General features: G+C 41.6%; 1 protein-coding gene across 1 annotated transcript in view; it reads left to right on the top strand.

The window, feature by feature from the left end:
• Positions 1-14,467, top strand: part of HLCS (holocarboxylase synthetase) — a 71,511-nt gene that overhangs the window by 11,090 nt on the left and 45,954 nt on the right. The gene's annotated exons all lie outside the window — the stretch shown is intronic.

Below are 14,467 nucleotides of genomic sequence, written 5' to 3'. Positions count from 1 at the left end.
CCATTATTCCAAGATAGCTTTCTTCATCAATCACTGCTAGTTCTGATACCCTTAGCTTCTATGAGTAGTTGGGATTATTGGCACCAATGTGCCTCACTTTACCCTTGTTCACATTGAATAACAGCTGCCATTTTGACTTCCACTCCCCTAATGTGCAGAGATCCCTTTGGAGCTCTTCACAGTCCCTTGTTCTTCTTATCACTGAGCGTCTAAGGCTGCCTAAGCTGCCCAGATCAGAAAATTAGAAAATGTTAAAATGGGAAGGAGTTAAGTGTGAGGTTTTTAAAAAGATTTATCTGTGTGAGGTTTCTGAATGTTTTTGTGACTGGGCCACCTGTTCCCTAGCAGCCGGTATGTGGAATCAGGCCCTGAAAGGGAGGAAAAGTTAAAATTTGAACTTAAAATAGGAACTCATATACTGAATGGCACACAGCCAAAAAAGAAAAAGAAAAAATAGAATTGATCTCCAAACTATATTTAAACAATCGGAGAAAACATGGATTAAATTTAAATAGCTCTTATGTGTCTTCTGATATCCTAACTCTCAATTCTATATAACAAAACGAACAAAAACATGATGTTATTGTTATCCATTTTGGTGTGTTTTTTTTTTGATAATCATTCATTGCAGCAAAACTATCCACTACTTACACTATCCGCTATTTTTCAATCTGCATCTTTGTGTCTTACAATTGCTCCATCCATTTGCCCATCTTTTGTAAACATAACTAACAAAAATTTGTTTGAAAGAACAATGTTGTAGAATACATTTATGAACCGTGGAAGCCACTGTTAATAAATAGAAAATAATTTTGGAAATGATTCCTGAACTGTATCATTAAATTGACTTTACATCAGCTGAAAGAGATTTCAATCTGTAAAAACATGCCTTAATATTTTCGAAACTGCAGCATTACTTGGCTGTCCATTTTTTAAAAAAATATTTGATTAGATTTACATATTTTATGGTAATGTTAGAAATTTATAAAATATAATTGGAATTTAAGCATTGAATACACATTCAAAAAGTTATTGTGTTTGTTGAAAACAGTTACCACAAGATGGCACTTCTGAGCTGCCTTAGAGTGTAATTCTACGTTGCATATGTATGTTTAAATTAAATGTGCAGTTACATTTAGTTCTAGTATTATGATTGTTTCAAAAAATAACAGTGTTTAAACAGTCATTGCAGTTACAGTTTTGAAAGTTTGAAGTAGCCCAAGAATTTTAGAAAATATTTAATCAAACTACTTCAAATGCATAGTCCAGAGGTCCCCAACCTTTTAGACACCAGGGGCTGGCTCTTTGGAGAGAGGTTTTTCCGCGCTCCCCCTTCTCCCAGCAGAATGGCAGGCCCCCAAAATATATATATATATATATATATATATATATATATATATATATATATATATATATATATATGTGTGTGTGTGTGTGTGTGTGTGTGTGTGTGTGTGTGTGTGTGTGTGTGTGTATGTGTATGTGTATGTGTATGTGTATATGTATGTATGTATATGTATATATATGTATATAGGTAAGGTAAAGGTTCCCCCGCACATGCGTGCTAGTTGTTTCCGACTCTAGGGGCCGGTTCTCATCTCCATTTCAAAGCCGAAGAGCCAGCGCTTGTCGGAGGACGTCTCCGTGGTCATGTGGCTGGCATGACTAGACACCAAAGGCGCACGGAACGCTGTTACATTCCCACCGCAGTGGTCCCTATTTTTCTACTTGCATTTTTACGTGCTTTCGAACTGCTAGGTTGGCAGAAGCTGGGCCGAGTAACAGGCGCTCACTCTGCTACGCGGCACTCGGAATTCGACCCGCCAAACTGCCGGACCTTCTGATCGACAAGCTCAGCGTCCTAACCCACTGAGCCACCGCGTCCCTGTATATATGTATATATATGTGTGTGCATATGTGTGTGTGTGTGTGTGTGTGTGTGTGTGTGTGTGTGTTTTCTGAGGTTTTCGCGGGTGTTTGTATGTGGATCTTTGGTCATTCGGGTTTTTCCCCGCGTAGAATTGAAGGTGCTTCTCCCAGAAGAGGGAAGCTGAAGCCACCAGCCTGAGGATGACGGATGGGATTCCGTCGAAACGTTGCTCCTACACCTTCAATTCTACGCGGGAAAAAACCCGAATGACCAAAGATCCATATATATATATATATATATATATATATATATGTGTGTGTGTGTGTGTGTGTGTGTGTGTGTGTGTGTGTGTGTTAAATGCTTGTTAACTATTTAGATTACCTTACTAGGCCCCAAACATGGGACAAATCTTTATTTCCTGTTTCGGATCTTTATTTCCTGTTTCGGCCTAACCGAAGGCCATCCACAGGCAGTAGTCACAACAGTGACAGCTCATATTTGTGTAAATTTTAGATTGCTAACAAAGAATTAAAGGGAGACTGATATGCATTTCAAACATTTGTTTTCATCGACGGAATCCCATCCGTCATCATCAGGCTGGTGGCTTCTGCTTCCATATATGTATGTATGTATGTATATATGTATATGTGCAAGGGAAAACACAGAGGCTTTGGGGACCTGACAATATCATTAGTTGCTGACCACTTAAACAACAACCAGGAAGCCCATGCATGCACCATCTCAATTATCTCTTTTATTTGGTCCCCTGAAAAAAATGAAGTTTTTTAGCTTTGAGCATTTTCCAGGTTGTTGTTTTTTTATTCAAGAATATGTGGGCATACAATTGAAAAGTTTTAGAGCAGATTAAGTTTATATATATGTTTTTGAAATAATGTAAAGATCCAACTGCTAAGGGTAGTACTTTATCTTCAGATTCCTAATTTTCTTCTGATACTTCCTTAGATGAAATTAGGATGGTTTTTTTTTAATCTTTGGAAAGTAGATCAGTTGACTCCAAGATACAAGTATAGCCCTGAGCAACTCTAGAGCTTATAAAGTATGTTTGACTGAAGCCACTGACTGCTTCCACTTTGTGGAAGTGATCTTCTCCAGATACGCTCAAGCTGGAATCTGTTCATTGAAAAAACAAAAATGATAGGATCCTTTTTTATTTTATTATTTCATTTCTTTTCACCAAAGTTGCAGGCATTGGGAGACGTTTCATCAGGAAAAAAGGTACAAAACAAATGAAAAGCATGTTGATTAATGTTTAAACTAGTTCTGTGTTTAATTTGAATGCAGATGTCATCAACTGTAGAGATGATAGGTTGCTTCAAAGAGTTTCCCAAAATGAGGTAGGAAGATGAAAGTTACTTTTTTGAAAACATAACATCCAGTCAAACTTGCCAATAAGAACAGAAGTTCAACTTATCGGAGCAAGTGTTTATAATTGCAATACAGGTGGCCAAGCCAAAAATAAATAAATAAATCTAAAAGTGAAATACGAAGTAGGAAGAATAGATTAAAGAACGCTTTATACAAGTTTTTGGATTTGGGGCTGGTTTTTTTACTCATTTGATTTAATGGACCATGGAAGGGAGAAACTATCTGTTATCCTCGAATGTGTCAAAGGTCCCAAGCCCAAGTAGGCAGGTGTGCTTGAATTTTGTTCGCATGACTGTAGGAGCACTGCAAGAGTCAGAACTTTGAGGAGTTGTTCAGCAATGTCGTAACTTTAAATGGTTGCTGAATAAATGGATATTAAACAAGGACTGCCTGTGAACTGATGTAGTAAATAATTTCAACCAAACATAAATTAAGTACCTTGCCCAGAATATTTTCAAACCAACAAAGTTATCTGTTGTTTTGCTATGATGTCCAGATGAAACTTTCAGATATTGTATTCCAGGCCTCCTAAATGGAAGATCTGTTGCATCAGAATTTTCCTATATTATGAAATGCTACTTAGTTTGGCTGAAATGGTTATGGTTATGATAATCTTGAACTTGTAGGGTGGAATTTGAAAGTCAACTGAAACTGTTAACTGCTAAAATCCAAAATCGAAGTTTCTTTTCAAACATAAGACATAGGCATGGTGCTATTTTATTCTGATTGTTGTTAGCTGCAAAGTCGTGTCCGACCCACCATGACCCCATGGACAATGTTCCTCCAGGCCTTATTCTGATTACCTGATGACAATATAAAATACTGAAAAGAAGCTTAATAGCAGTTACAGTTTGTTCCACTAAATAGAAGGGAACATATTTCAGTAGATTTTAAGCATTTCTTCTGTGAATATGCAACATATGAAATACTATTACAAAACAGTATTTCTATTTCAGATTGTGTGTTTTCAGCTTATGACAATGTTTAGCCTTTGACCTAACCACTTTCTTAAAATAAATTATTTGTTGGTGAGAGCAGTTGCTGAGAAGATTGTTTCCAGACTGCTGTCAGAGCACCAAGTGACAGAAAGTAAACTAGAGTGTCCGTTAGAAAAACTGAGGATTGAAGATTCACCTGTAGCATGGTTACATTATATTTCCAACACATGCACATGCTATGCCTTTCATGTTTGAAAACATGCCTTTAATGAAAGCATAAAGCTGAAATAAAACTTAAAAGCAGTTGCAGTTTGATTGTCTGATAAATGTTGAATGATTTTTTTAAACAATGGGGACAGTGAGTTAATTGATACAGAACATCACTGTCCCCGGCAATCTAAGAAAATCGGGGAAGTCAGGCACCACACAAGTTATGTAGCAAGTAAACACAGGGTCAGTCATAAAGGACTCAAATGTCTATACACCAATGCACAGTATGAACAGTAAGCAGGGTGAACTAGAAATTCAGATAAACGAGGGCGGATATGATATTGTTGCCATTACGGAAACATGGTGGGACGAAACCCACAAATGGAACACACAGCTAGAGGGATTTAAACTATTTAAAAGAGACAGACTAAACAAAAGAGGATGTGGAGTTGCTCTCTATATAAGAAACAACTTTATCTCTACAGAAGTAGAGCACAACAATGACGAAAATTGTAAATTTGAATGCATTTGGGTCAATATAAAAGGGGGAAAAATGACATTGCCATAGGTGTATACTATAGGCCGCCCAACCAAGCAGAGGAAATAGATGAACTTTTTGCTAGCCAGCTAACTAAGGTATGTAAGAAGCACATCACAATAGTAATGGGGGACTTTAATTACCCTGATATCAACTGGGAGACAAACTGCACCAAGTGGAAGATCAAACAGATACCTGACAAATCTAGCAGACAACTTTCTCTCCCAAAAAGTAGAGAAGGGAACTAGAGAATTAGCCATATTGGATTTAATTCTCACAAACAGATGAAATTATAGAAAATATTGAAGCCACAGGAACCTTGGGAGGAAGTGATCATGCAATATTGGAATTCAACATTCTGGAAGACAAGCAATAGAATACAGCCAAACTAGAGTCTTGGACTTTAAAAGAGCTAATTTCAATAAACGTAGAGAGACCTTGGGAAGAATTCCATGGATGAGAATCCTAAAGGGGAAAACAACTCAAGAAGCTTGGGAAATTTTGAAAAGTGAGATAATAAAGGCCCAGTCTAGTACAATACCAACAAAGAAGAAAAATAACAGCTCACAAAAGAAACCAGCATGGCTGCATAAAGAACTCTCTGATAAACTGAAAGATAAAAAGGACAAGTATAAGAACTGGAAAGAGAGGCACATAACTAAGGAAGAATATCAGCAAATAGCCTGTGCCTGCAAAGATGAAGTGAGGAAAGCTAAGGCTCAAAATGAACTAAGGCTTGCGACCAAAGTCAAAAATAACAAAAAAAAGTTTCTTTAACATATTAAAAAAAGAAAAAAGTTAAGGAAATGATTGGTCCATTAGTGGGTGAAAGTGGCAAGAAGGTGACAAGCAACAGGGAGAAAGCAGAACTATTTAACTCGTTTTTTGCATCTGTCTTTACACAAAGGGAAAAAACAGTCCAACCTACCAAAACCAGTGCCATAAAAAATGGAATAGAAATGCAAGTTAAGATAGGCAGGAAAATGGTAAGTGAGCACTTGTCCAGCCTAGACAAGTTCAAATCACCAGGACCAGATGGATTACACCCCAAAGTTCTCAAGGAACTGGCAGACGTGATCTCAGAACCACTGAACCATATTTTTCAAAGATCCTGGAGCACTGGGGAACTACCAGTGGACTGGAAGAGAGCTGATGTAGTTCCCATCTTCAAAAAAGGGGAAAAAATAGATCCAGGAAATTACAGACCTATCAGCCTGACCTCAATACCTGGGAAGATTCTGGAAAAGATAATCAAACAACAAATCAGCGAACACCTTGATGCAAACAAAGTCATCACTAAAAGTCAACACGGGTTTGTCAAAAACAGATCATGCCAGACAAATCTTATTACATTCTTTGACCAAGTGATAAAATTACTGGACCAGAGGAATGCTGTACTGTAGATATAATTTACTTGGACTTCAGTAAGGCATTTAATAAAGTAGATCACAACCTACTACTTGGTAAGATAGAAAAATGTGGGTTAGATAGCATCACCACCAGATGGATTCTTAGCTGGCTGACAGGCCATACTCAGCGTGTGGTCCTCAAAGGAACTGCATCTACATGGAAGGAAGTGTGTAGTGGGGTGCCCCAGGGCTCTGTTCTGGGCCCAGTGCTCTTCAACATCTTCATCAACGATTTGGATGAGGGGATAGATGGGGAACTCATCTAATTTGCAGACGACACCAAGCTGGCAGGAATAGCCAATACTCCAGAAGATAGGCTTAAAATACAGGAGGATCTGGACAGACTCGAACACTGGGCGCTATCTAACAAAATGAAATTCAATGGTGAAAAAAGTAAGGTTCTACATTTAAGCAGGAAAAATCAAATGCACAGGTATAGTATAGGTGGTACCTTGCTCAATAGTAGTAACTGTGAGAAGGATCTCGGAGTCCTAGTAGACAGTCACTTCAATATGAGCCAGCAGTGTGCTGCAGCTACCAAAAAAGCCAACACAGTGCTAGGTTGCATTAACAGAGGGATAGAATCAAGATCACGTGAAATACTAATACCACTTTACAATGCCTTGTTAAGGCCACACCTGGAATACTGCATCCAGTTTTGGTCACCACGATGTAAAAAAGATGTTGAGACTCTAGAAAGGGTACAGAGAAGGGCAACAAATTGATTGGGGGACTGGAGGCTAAAACATATAGGGAACGGTTACTGGAATTGGGTATGTGTAGTTTAATGAAGAGAAGGGTGAGGGGTGACATGATAGCAGTGTTCGAATATCTCAGGGGCCGCCACAAATAAGAGAGAGTCAAGCTATTCTTCAAAGCACCTGAAGGCAGGACAAGAAGCAATGGATGGAAACTAGTCAAGGAGAGAAGCAGCCTAGAACTAAGGAGAAACTTCCTGACAGAACAATTAACCAGTGGAACAACCTGCCTCCAGAAGTGGTGAATGCTCCAACACTGGAAGTTTTTAAGAGGAGATTGGACAGCCATTTGCCTGAAATGGTATAGGGTTTCCTGCCTAAGCAGCGGGTTGGACTAAATGACCTCCAAGGTCCCTTCCAACTTACTTATTATTATTATTATTATAAAGATTGGGAATCTCTTACCTATAGATGTTGCAGAAATGCAGTCTCACTTCCCACAATAAATGTCCAATAATAAGGGATATTGAGAGTTATAATAGTAGTGAAATTTGGAGGGGCACAGAATCCTCATATCTGCTAAGACACAGCTAGGACAAGTTGAGATTGCTTTTGCCATATAGATATTTACTGAAACCATTGACCTCGGTGTTGGCTTCTGTTCGTATTCATTTTTATTATAATAATAGTATGCCATAAGTGGCAGTGTCAATAAAATAATATGCAGAGTTTGTTAAATGTAATATAACATATACCTACAAATGGCATTTACAGCTACAATACCATAACTTAATCACAAACAGTGATCAAGGCATTCATTCTATCTCTCAAATTTTGCAATATAAAGTCTCATGAGCTTTTAGCAATGTCATCTTGTGATTTTTTGTAAGTATACTGCTATTATAAAATAGCATGAAGCTATCTGATATCCTATGAATCATACATAATAGCCATTTTATTTTATTTCTTATTTGGGACACTGGCACAAATTTAAAATGCAACAGATGTCCTGGAATCCAGAGGAGCCATATTGCCAAATGCTTATTTAAAATTTGATTTTATGAAATGTTATACAAATCTAAAAAAAAATAGCTTAGTAAAATTGTTTTTTTAACATTCCCAAAAATATTTCTTTCTCGGGGGGGGGGAGCTGATTTCCCACAATCCCCCTTTGTGCCATAAGAGTGTGAGTACACACTTTTATTGGCACAAGATTAAAAATTTATCTGGTCAGCGAGACTTGATAAACTTTTAAACTCTTAATGCAAAAACAGCAGAAAAAGATCCCTGCAGTGGCTCCCAAAAGAGGATGTTCCAACCCATAAAGGTCTAAAAGTCAGGGCAAAAATTCTATTAGGTGGAAAAGAAATTTATTGTGTGCCAATTATTTTCAAATGTTGGATGTCACTTTGAGCTTCCAGTCAGGTCTGCACATGTCTCCCAAAATGCTTCATAGCCATGTTTTCCTCAGTACATAATCACTGGCTGCCTATGTTCAAGGGTTGCTTCCTGCCTTAGCTCTTAGTTCAGTGAATCCAGGTTTGTGATGCCCAGTTGAGGTTAGCCAGTGTGCAAGCCAGTCTGTTAATTTTTCTTAAATTGTACACAGTGAGCCCTAGGACTCCCATTCTGAGTTCCCCAGTGCAACATATTCAGGGCTTGGGTTTGGAGATCTCTTTCCTGCTACCTCCTCAGTGAGAGCATATGAATTGCAAATTGCCTGAGGAGTCCTGGTTCCTTCCCCCTTGGTATTTGCAGGGGGAAATGTTTAATGTTGCAAAGCAATAACCAGTTTAAGAAGCTTTATATGGAGGCAGGTGGAGGGGATAGGCTTAGTGTGATTCTGAATGGCATGTGTGCGTGTGTGCATGTAGTCACTCATATAAAACAGGCAATACAAGCATCCTGGACAAATTTTCCCTCCCACCAGAAGAGAAGTCCAAGGTGTTCAGTACTTGCTGTGTCAACCATTCCCAAATGCCTTCTCTCCATAAATACATTCAACTGGCTTGTTACAATACAAATGAGGCAAGAAAGAAAACCTTACAATGAGTTTCTGCCCTTCCCCTATAGTCTTCCTAGTTTTCTTCTGAGGCTTGACATGGGGGCCAATGGCTCCAGGACTCCTTCTTTCCTCTTCAGTGTTCACAGGCATCTGGGAGGATGGTAGGACTGGGGAAGATCTGTTCCACTCTGGTTGCATAGTGCACAGGTCGGCAATCCGTGGCTCCGGAGCCGCATGCGGCTCTTTAAGCCATCTCCTGCGGCTCCCAGTCCTCCTCCGCCATTCTGGAAAAAAGTGGGAATAAAAAAGTCCCATTGAGAGAATGGGGAGGCGGAGGTTTGGAGTGCTGGTGCCTTTCAGGGCCGCAAGGAACACGAACGAAGGCAGCAGCTCTCCAAACGAGGGGCGGAGGTTTGGAGAGCTGCGCGCGCAGCTCTCCAAACCGCCACCATCCCATTTGCAGAGCTTCCACCTTCGTCCATGTTTGACGGAGGCGGCAGATCTCCAAACGAGGGGCGGAGGTTTGGAGAGCTGCGCGCGCAGCTCTCCAAACCTCCACCATCCCATTTGCAGAGCTTCCGCCTTCATCAAACATGATCTCCAAATGGGTGGCAGCAGTTTGGAGAGCTGCATGCGTAGCTCTCCAAACCTCCACCGTCCCATTTGCAGAGCTTTCGCCTTCTTCAAACATGATCTCCAAATGGGCAGCGGCAGTTTGGAGAGCCAGGAGGGCCAGGGCACTCAGGTGGCTCTGGCAACACCCGGGCTGAAGATGGTGCCACGATCCAGTGCCCGTCGCCAGGGAAACCCACCACCGCTGCCGTGTAGGTGCCTCCCAAAGCTGCAAGCTTCGTGCGGGAAACCCGGCGTCCAGGGAAGCGGCAGCGAAAGGGCCGCCTCCCTTTCCCCCCACCCGGCTTCAGTTGAGAGTTTTGCACTCTCGAAGTTGGCAAGAACTTTTCAGGCTAGCTAGCAGAAGAGAAGCCGGGCCCTTCCTTCTTGGGAGCCATGAGCAGGTGCGGGAAGCAGTGCAAGCACGGCCTCGTGAAATTTTCCCGCACCCTCTTTAAACTCGTCACGGGCAGGCTTAGCAAAGGTAAAGGCAAGGAGTAAAGACGATGCGGGAATGGCAGGCGGCAGTGGCCGCAGTGGAGGGAGGGAGGGAGGGAGGGAAAGGAGCGAGAAGACCAGCCGACGCAATTCGCCAATCGTTGGGTTTAGGGAGCGGAAGGGTTCCCGGTTCCCTTTGGAGAGCGCGTTTGCTGCGCTTGTGGCGTTTTGTGGGCCGAGAAAGCTGTGCTGTTTGTTGGGTCACTTCTGGGCGATCACGGGGGCCCTGGACGATGTGGGGTTTTGCAGCAAAGCCTGGTAGGAAAAGGCTTTATCGGGACACGCTTTCCTGCTTGGGGGGGCTTCTGAAGCTACAAATCGCCCTTTTCAGTTTGCAGCAGTAGTGGCAGCAGCTGGAAGGCGGCGTGAAAACCAGTCCACAAACCTCTTGTTTCGTGGGGGGGGGGAAGAGTTGGAGCCTGTTGTCTTGTGCATGTGTGCACATGCGCGTGCATGTGCACCCTTCTTTGTGGCTCCCAGTTTTTTCTTTTGTGAGGGAACCGGTTCCGAGTGGCTCTTTCACTGTTTCAGCTTGCCGGCCCTTGGCATAGTGGCTTTCTAGTGGATGGCTGGATTCAAACCCAATTCTGTAGCTTAAATGGATGGAGGCAGCATCTGGGTCATTGTGCTCTGCTTCCAAAAGGTTACTGAGTCATCTGTACAGGGCTAAAAGACATGAGAACAAGATCTCCTTCCCCTTTTCTGGGTGGACTCTCCCAAGAGAGGTTTTGCTGATCAGACAAAGGCATGGAGAACAGAAGATAAGAAATGGAGAAGTGGGATTGAGGCGGGGGGGGGGGGAGTAGCTTGCAGACAGAGTTTGAAAAGACATTACTGAAGTTGTTAAAGAAACAGATAAGCAGACAAAATGGGGACACCACAGATGAGGACAAAAGAGAGGCTGGATTCTGATAAGAGAACAAGAAAAAAATGAAAAGTCTCATTTCTCAAACTGAACATTTGCAACATGTTAAAGAGGACTTAAGGACTTGTGACTTGAAAATGCTGGGCAGCTGGAGAATGCTGAAAGCTCCAAGTAATTTTAAAAGCCTAATATTTTAAGGTGTGCAATTTGCCAGGTGCAGGAGAATCTACCTTTTATATGTGTTTTCAAAATATTTAAACATCATATCAGCATTTTGCCCAGCATTACCAATGCACAATTTAGATAAAAATACCACATTAGAAATTGAAAATAAATGCTTATGTGTTCCAGGATTAGTTCCATACTAGTTTCACTGATTAGTGATAGGATAAGAAAAGAAACTTAAGAAGAAGATTATTTCCGTACACAAGCAAACTTGAGCTCATGAGGCTCTTGTAGCTAGACACACCTCACGTTTCAAGAAAACGATAGATAAAATCCATTTATAATGCATACAGAAAAGGAAGAATGAAACTTTTGCAGGAGATGAGCTGAGAGAGAGAGAGAGAGAGAGAGAGAGAGAGAGAGAGAGAGAGAGAGAGAGAGAGAGAGAGAGAGAGAGAATATTTCTCTTTACCCTGTTTGCTGGCCAGGCAAAAAGAGTGATGAGGGTATTTTCCTTTTGGTGGCTTATTTTAAGCAGAATTTCTAGCAGAGTTTTAAAATTCTTTTCTCTTTGGATTAGAGACAATTAACAGTTACATTTACCTCATACACAAAGTGACACACATACAGAAAGACAAGGAAAAGAGAACAGAAAAGGGAAACAGAATTCTTAGTTTTACACATCCTGGTCATTCCCATCATAAATCTCAGTTAACTCAAATTAGGGAAGGCACAAATCTTAAACATAACACATGGTTGCATAGAGAGAGAGAAAGAGATAGAAAATCACTGTTCCTATATTTTATTGTCCTTTTCCTTTTAAGTACCTTTATTTAGTCAAATTGCTTTCCCAGCAAAGCCATGGGCAAAGCCTATTCTTCACAAATTTCCCTCTATCATTTTTCATAACTGCCTGGACAGGCAACTGCCTCTTATCCCAGGCATCAAGCAAGTCTTCCAATGGGGAGCCTACCTTGACCTCAAGCTAGAGCAACCCATGTTTCCCTATTCCCGATATAGGGATTCAATTTGGCTCTGTTGGGTCCAGGTAAATCTTGGGCTTCCTAGTGAAACCCTCGTCTCCTGTCTCAGTCTTCAAACCAAAAAGGATCTGGGAGGACTCTGCTTCCCTCCTCCCAAGGTAACTCCGCCGTCAGTTTTCGGACCAAAAAGGGATCTGGGAGGACTCCACTGCTCCCCGCAGTGATTATGGGTACCTCCTTCCCTGGCCTTTTCCTTTTACTGACTCAGTTTTCAGACTCAGTAGAGTCCGGGAGGACCTCTGCTTGCTTCCCAGAGGTACAGACCCCTCCTTTTTTCACGGCTTTGCCCAAATTTTTTCAGCTGGTTGCCCAAATCCAATTCTTTCATTTACTTTTCCATTCCATCTCATACAGCCTCTCCCTTTTCCCTAACAAACATTCCTGCGCTCTGGCCAACCCCCCATGCTTTCCAGAGTCTGTTGCTTGAACAGATCCTTTCTGCAGTTAGGAAAGACCATTGGAAGCAAGATCCAACTATGATTGGGAAAAGGGGCTTCTCACTCACACACTCAGACATACACACATTTCCCCTGGGCTTTAAAGTTAAAATTTAGAGGTACTCACTTTCTTTCCAAAGCAGCCCTTGAGCTCAAACTCAAAACTCCCTTTACTATCCTTGCTCCAGATGGTCAGGGCCTGGGAAACCCATCCACAGACGCAAGGGATCTGCTGCCGGCAAGATGGGGTTTACCAGTCTCAGTCCAATGGAGAGGTTAGCTTGGAGTTCCATCCTAGGTGCCAAATTGTTGAAAGAAAAATCTTCATCAGGACCCAGTGCAAGCCAGGAATAAACAACATGGAGACTGCTTTAGAAAGAAGCTTGTAGTTTATTGAAGAGGAGAGCCAGACAGAAAGATGGCTCTGGAAAAACTGACTACATGGAGCAGAGTGGTGGGCTTTTATACCTTCTGGGACTCTTGAGGTTGTTTCCTGTTCCTGTTTGAGGCCTTAGATTTCCTGTGTCATGTACTTTGACCTGAGTCTGAGTCTGCCTTTTTGGTATTGATGGGTTAATCCTATTATGTCTCCTGTCCTTAGAATTTGGGTGGGGTGTGTAGATTTTAAGGGTCCTAATCTCTTCAGTTTCTAGCTTGAAGGCTCCAACCTTTCTGATATAATTTTTACATTTGCATTTCTAAAAGCTGGTTTCTGCTGAGTTGTCTGGCTAAGTCGGGGAGAAGTTTCTGCCTTTTTAAAGATCTTCTCCATTATTCCTTTGGGGAAATATATTCTGCCTTTTTAACATTTCCAAAAATATTTCTTTCGGGGGGGGGTTGACTTCCCACAGTACAAATAACGTATCTGCTAAGTGTTATAGATCCTTGTCAATGTTCTTGTAAACTAAAGATATTAGTTACCATGGTGATAAAAACTGCACTGGAAGTCATAATAATCCAAGCCACCATTTTGTGTTTGGATTATTATTTTTCTAAACGTACATATGTTATTTTTAGTGCATTTTATTTTACCAATAGCAATAGCACTTAAACTTATATACTGGTCAATAATGCTTTTCAGAACTCTGAGTGATTTACAAATGTCAGCATATTTTCCGCAACAATCTGGTTTCTCATTTTGCCACCAGAAAAGGATGGAAGGTTGAGTCAACCTTGAGTTGGTCAGGAACAAATTCATGGCTGTGAGCACAGTTAGTGTGCAATACTGCATTCTAACCACTGCGCCACCATGACTCAGTAATTTAATTTTATTGTAATTGGGGTTGGGAGTGGGAGTGGGAGGCACTGTCTTGCAGTGATTCTCCTCCTATCTCCTGGGCCACTCGCAATCGGTGTTAATGGGAGGGCAGAGGTCTGCCCTGAGGCCTCTCGTTTGTGGAGTTCCTCAGGGGTCGGTTCTCTCTCCCCTCCTATTCAACATCTATATGAAGCCGCTGGGCGAGATCATTCGTGGTTTCGGGGTGGGGTATCATCAGTATGCTGATGATACCCAGCTTCTTTTCTCCACCCCGAACCAACCCAGTGATGCCCTCGCTGTGATGTCCCATTGTCTGGAGGCGGTCCAGGTCTGGATGGGGAGAAACAGGCTTCGTTTCAATCCTGCCAAGACTGAGTGGCTGTGCATACTGGCATCTCGGACTAACCAGTCCATTCCATCTTTAATGATGGGGGTGAGGTGTTACCCCCCCCCGTCGATAGGGCTCGCAACTTGGGCGTCCTCCTGGATTCGCGGCTCAGTTTTGAAGACCATATAGGAGCCGTGACCAGGGGGG

Source organism: Vipera ursinii (genome assembly GCF_947247035.1).
Source record: "Vipera ursinii genome assembly, chromosome: 4".
In the NCBI taxonomy this organism is placed as follows: domain Eukaryota; kingdom Metazoa; phylum Chordata; class Lepidosauria; order Squamata; family Viperidae; genus Vipera; species Vipera ursinii.
This window is presented reverse-complemented; position numbering and strand designations above follow the sequence as displayed.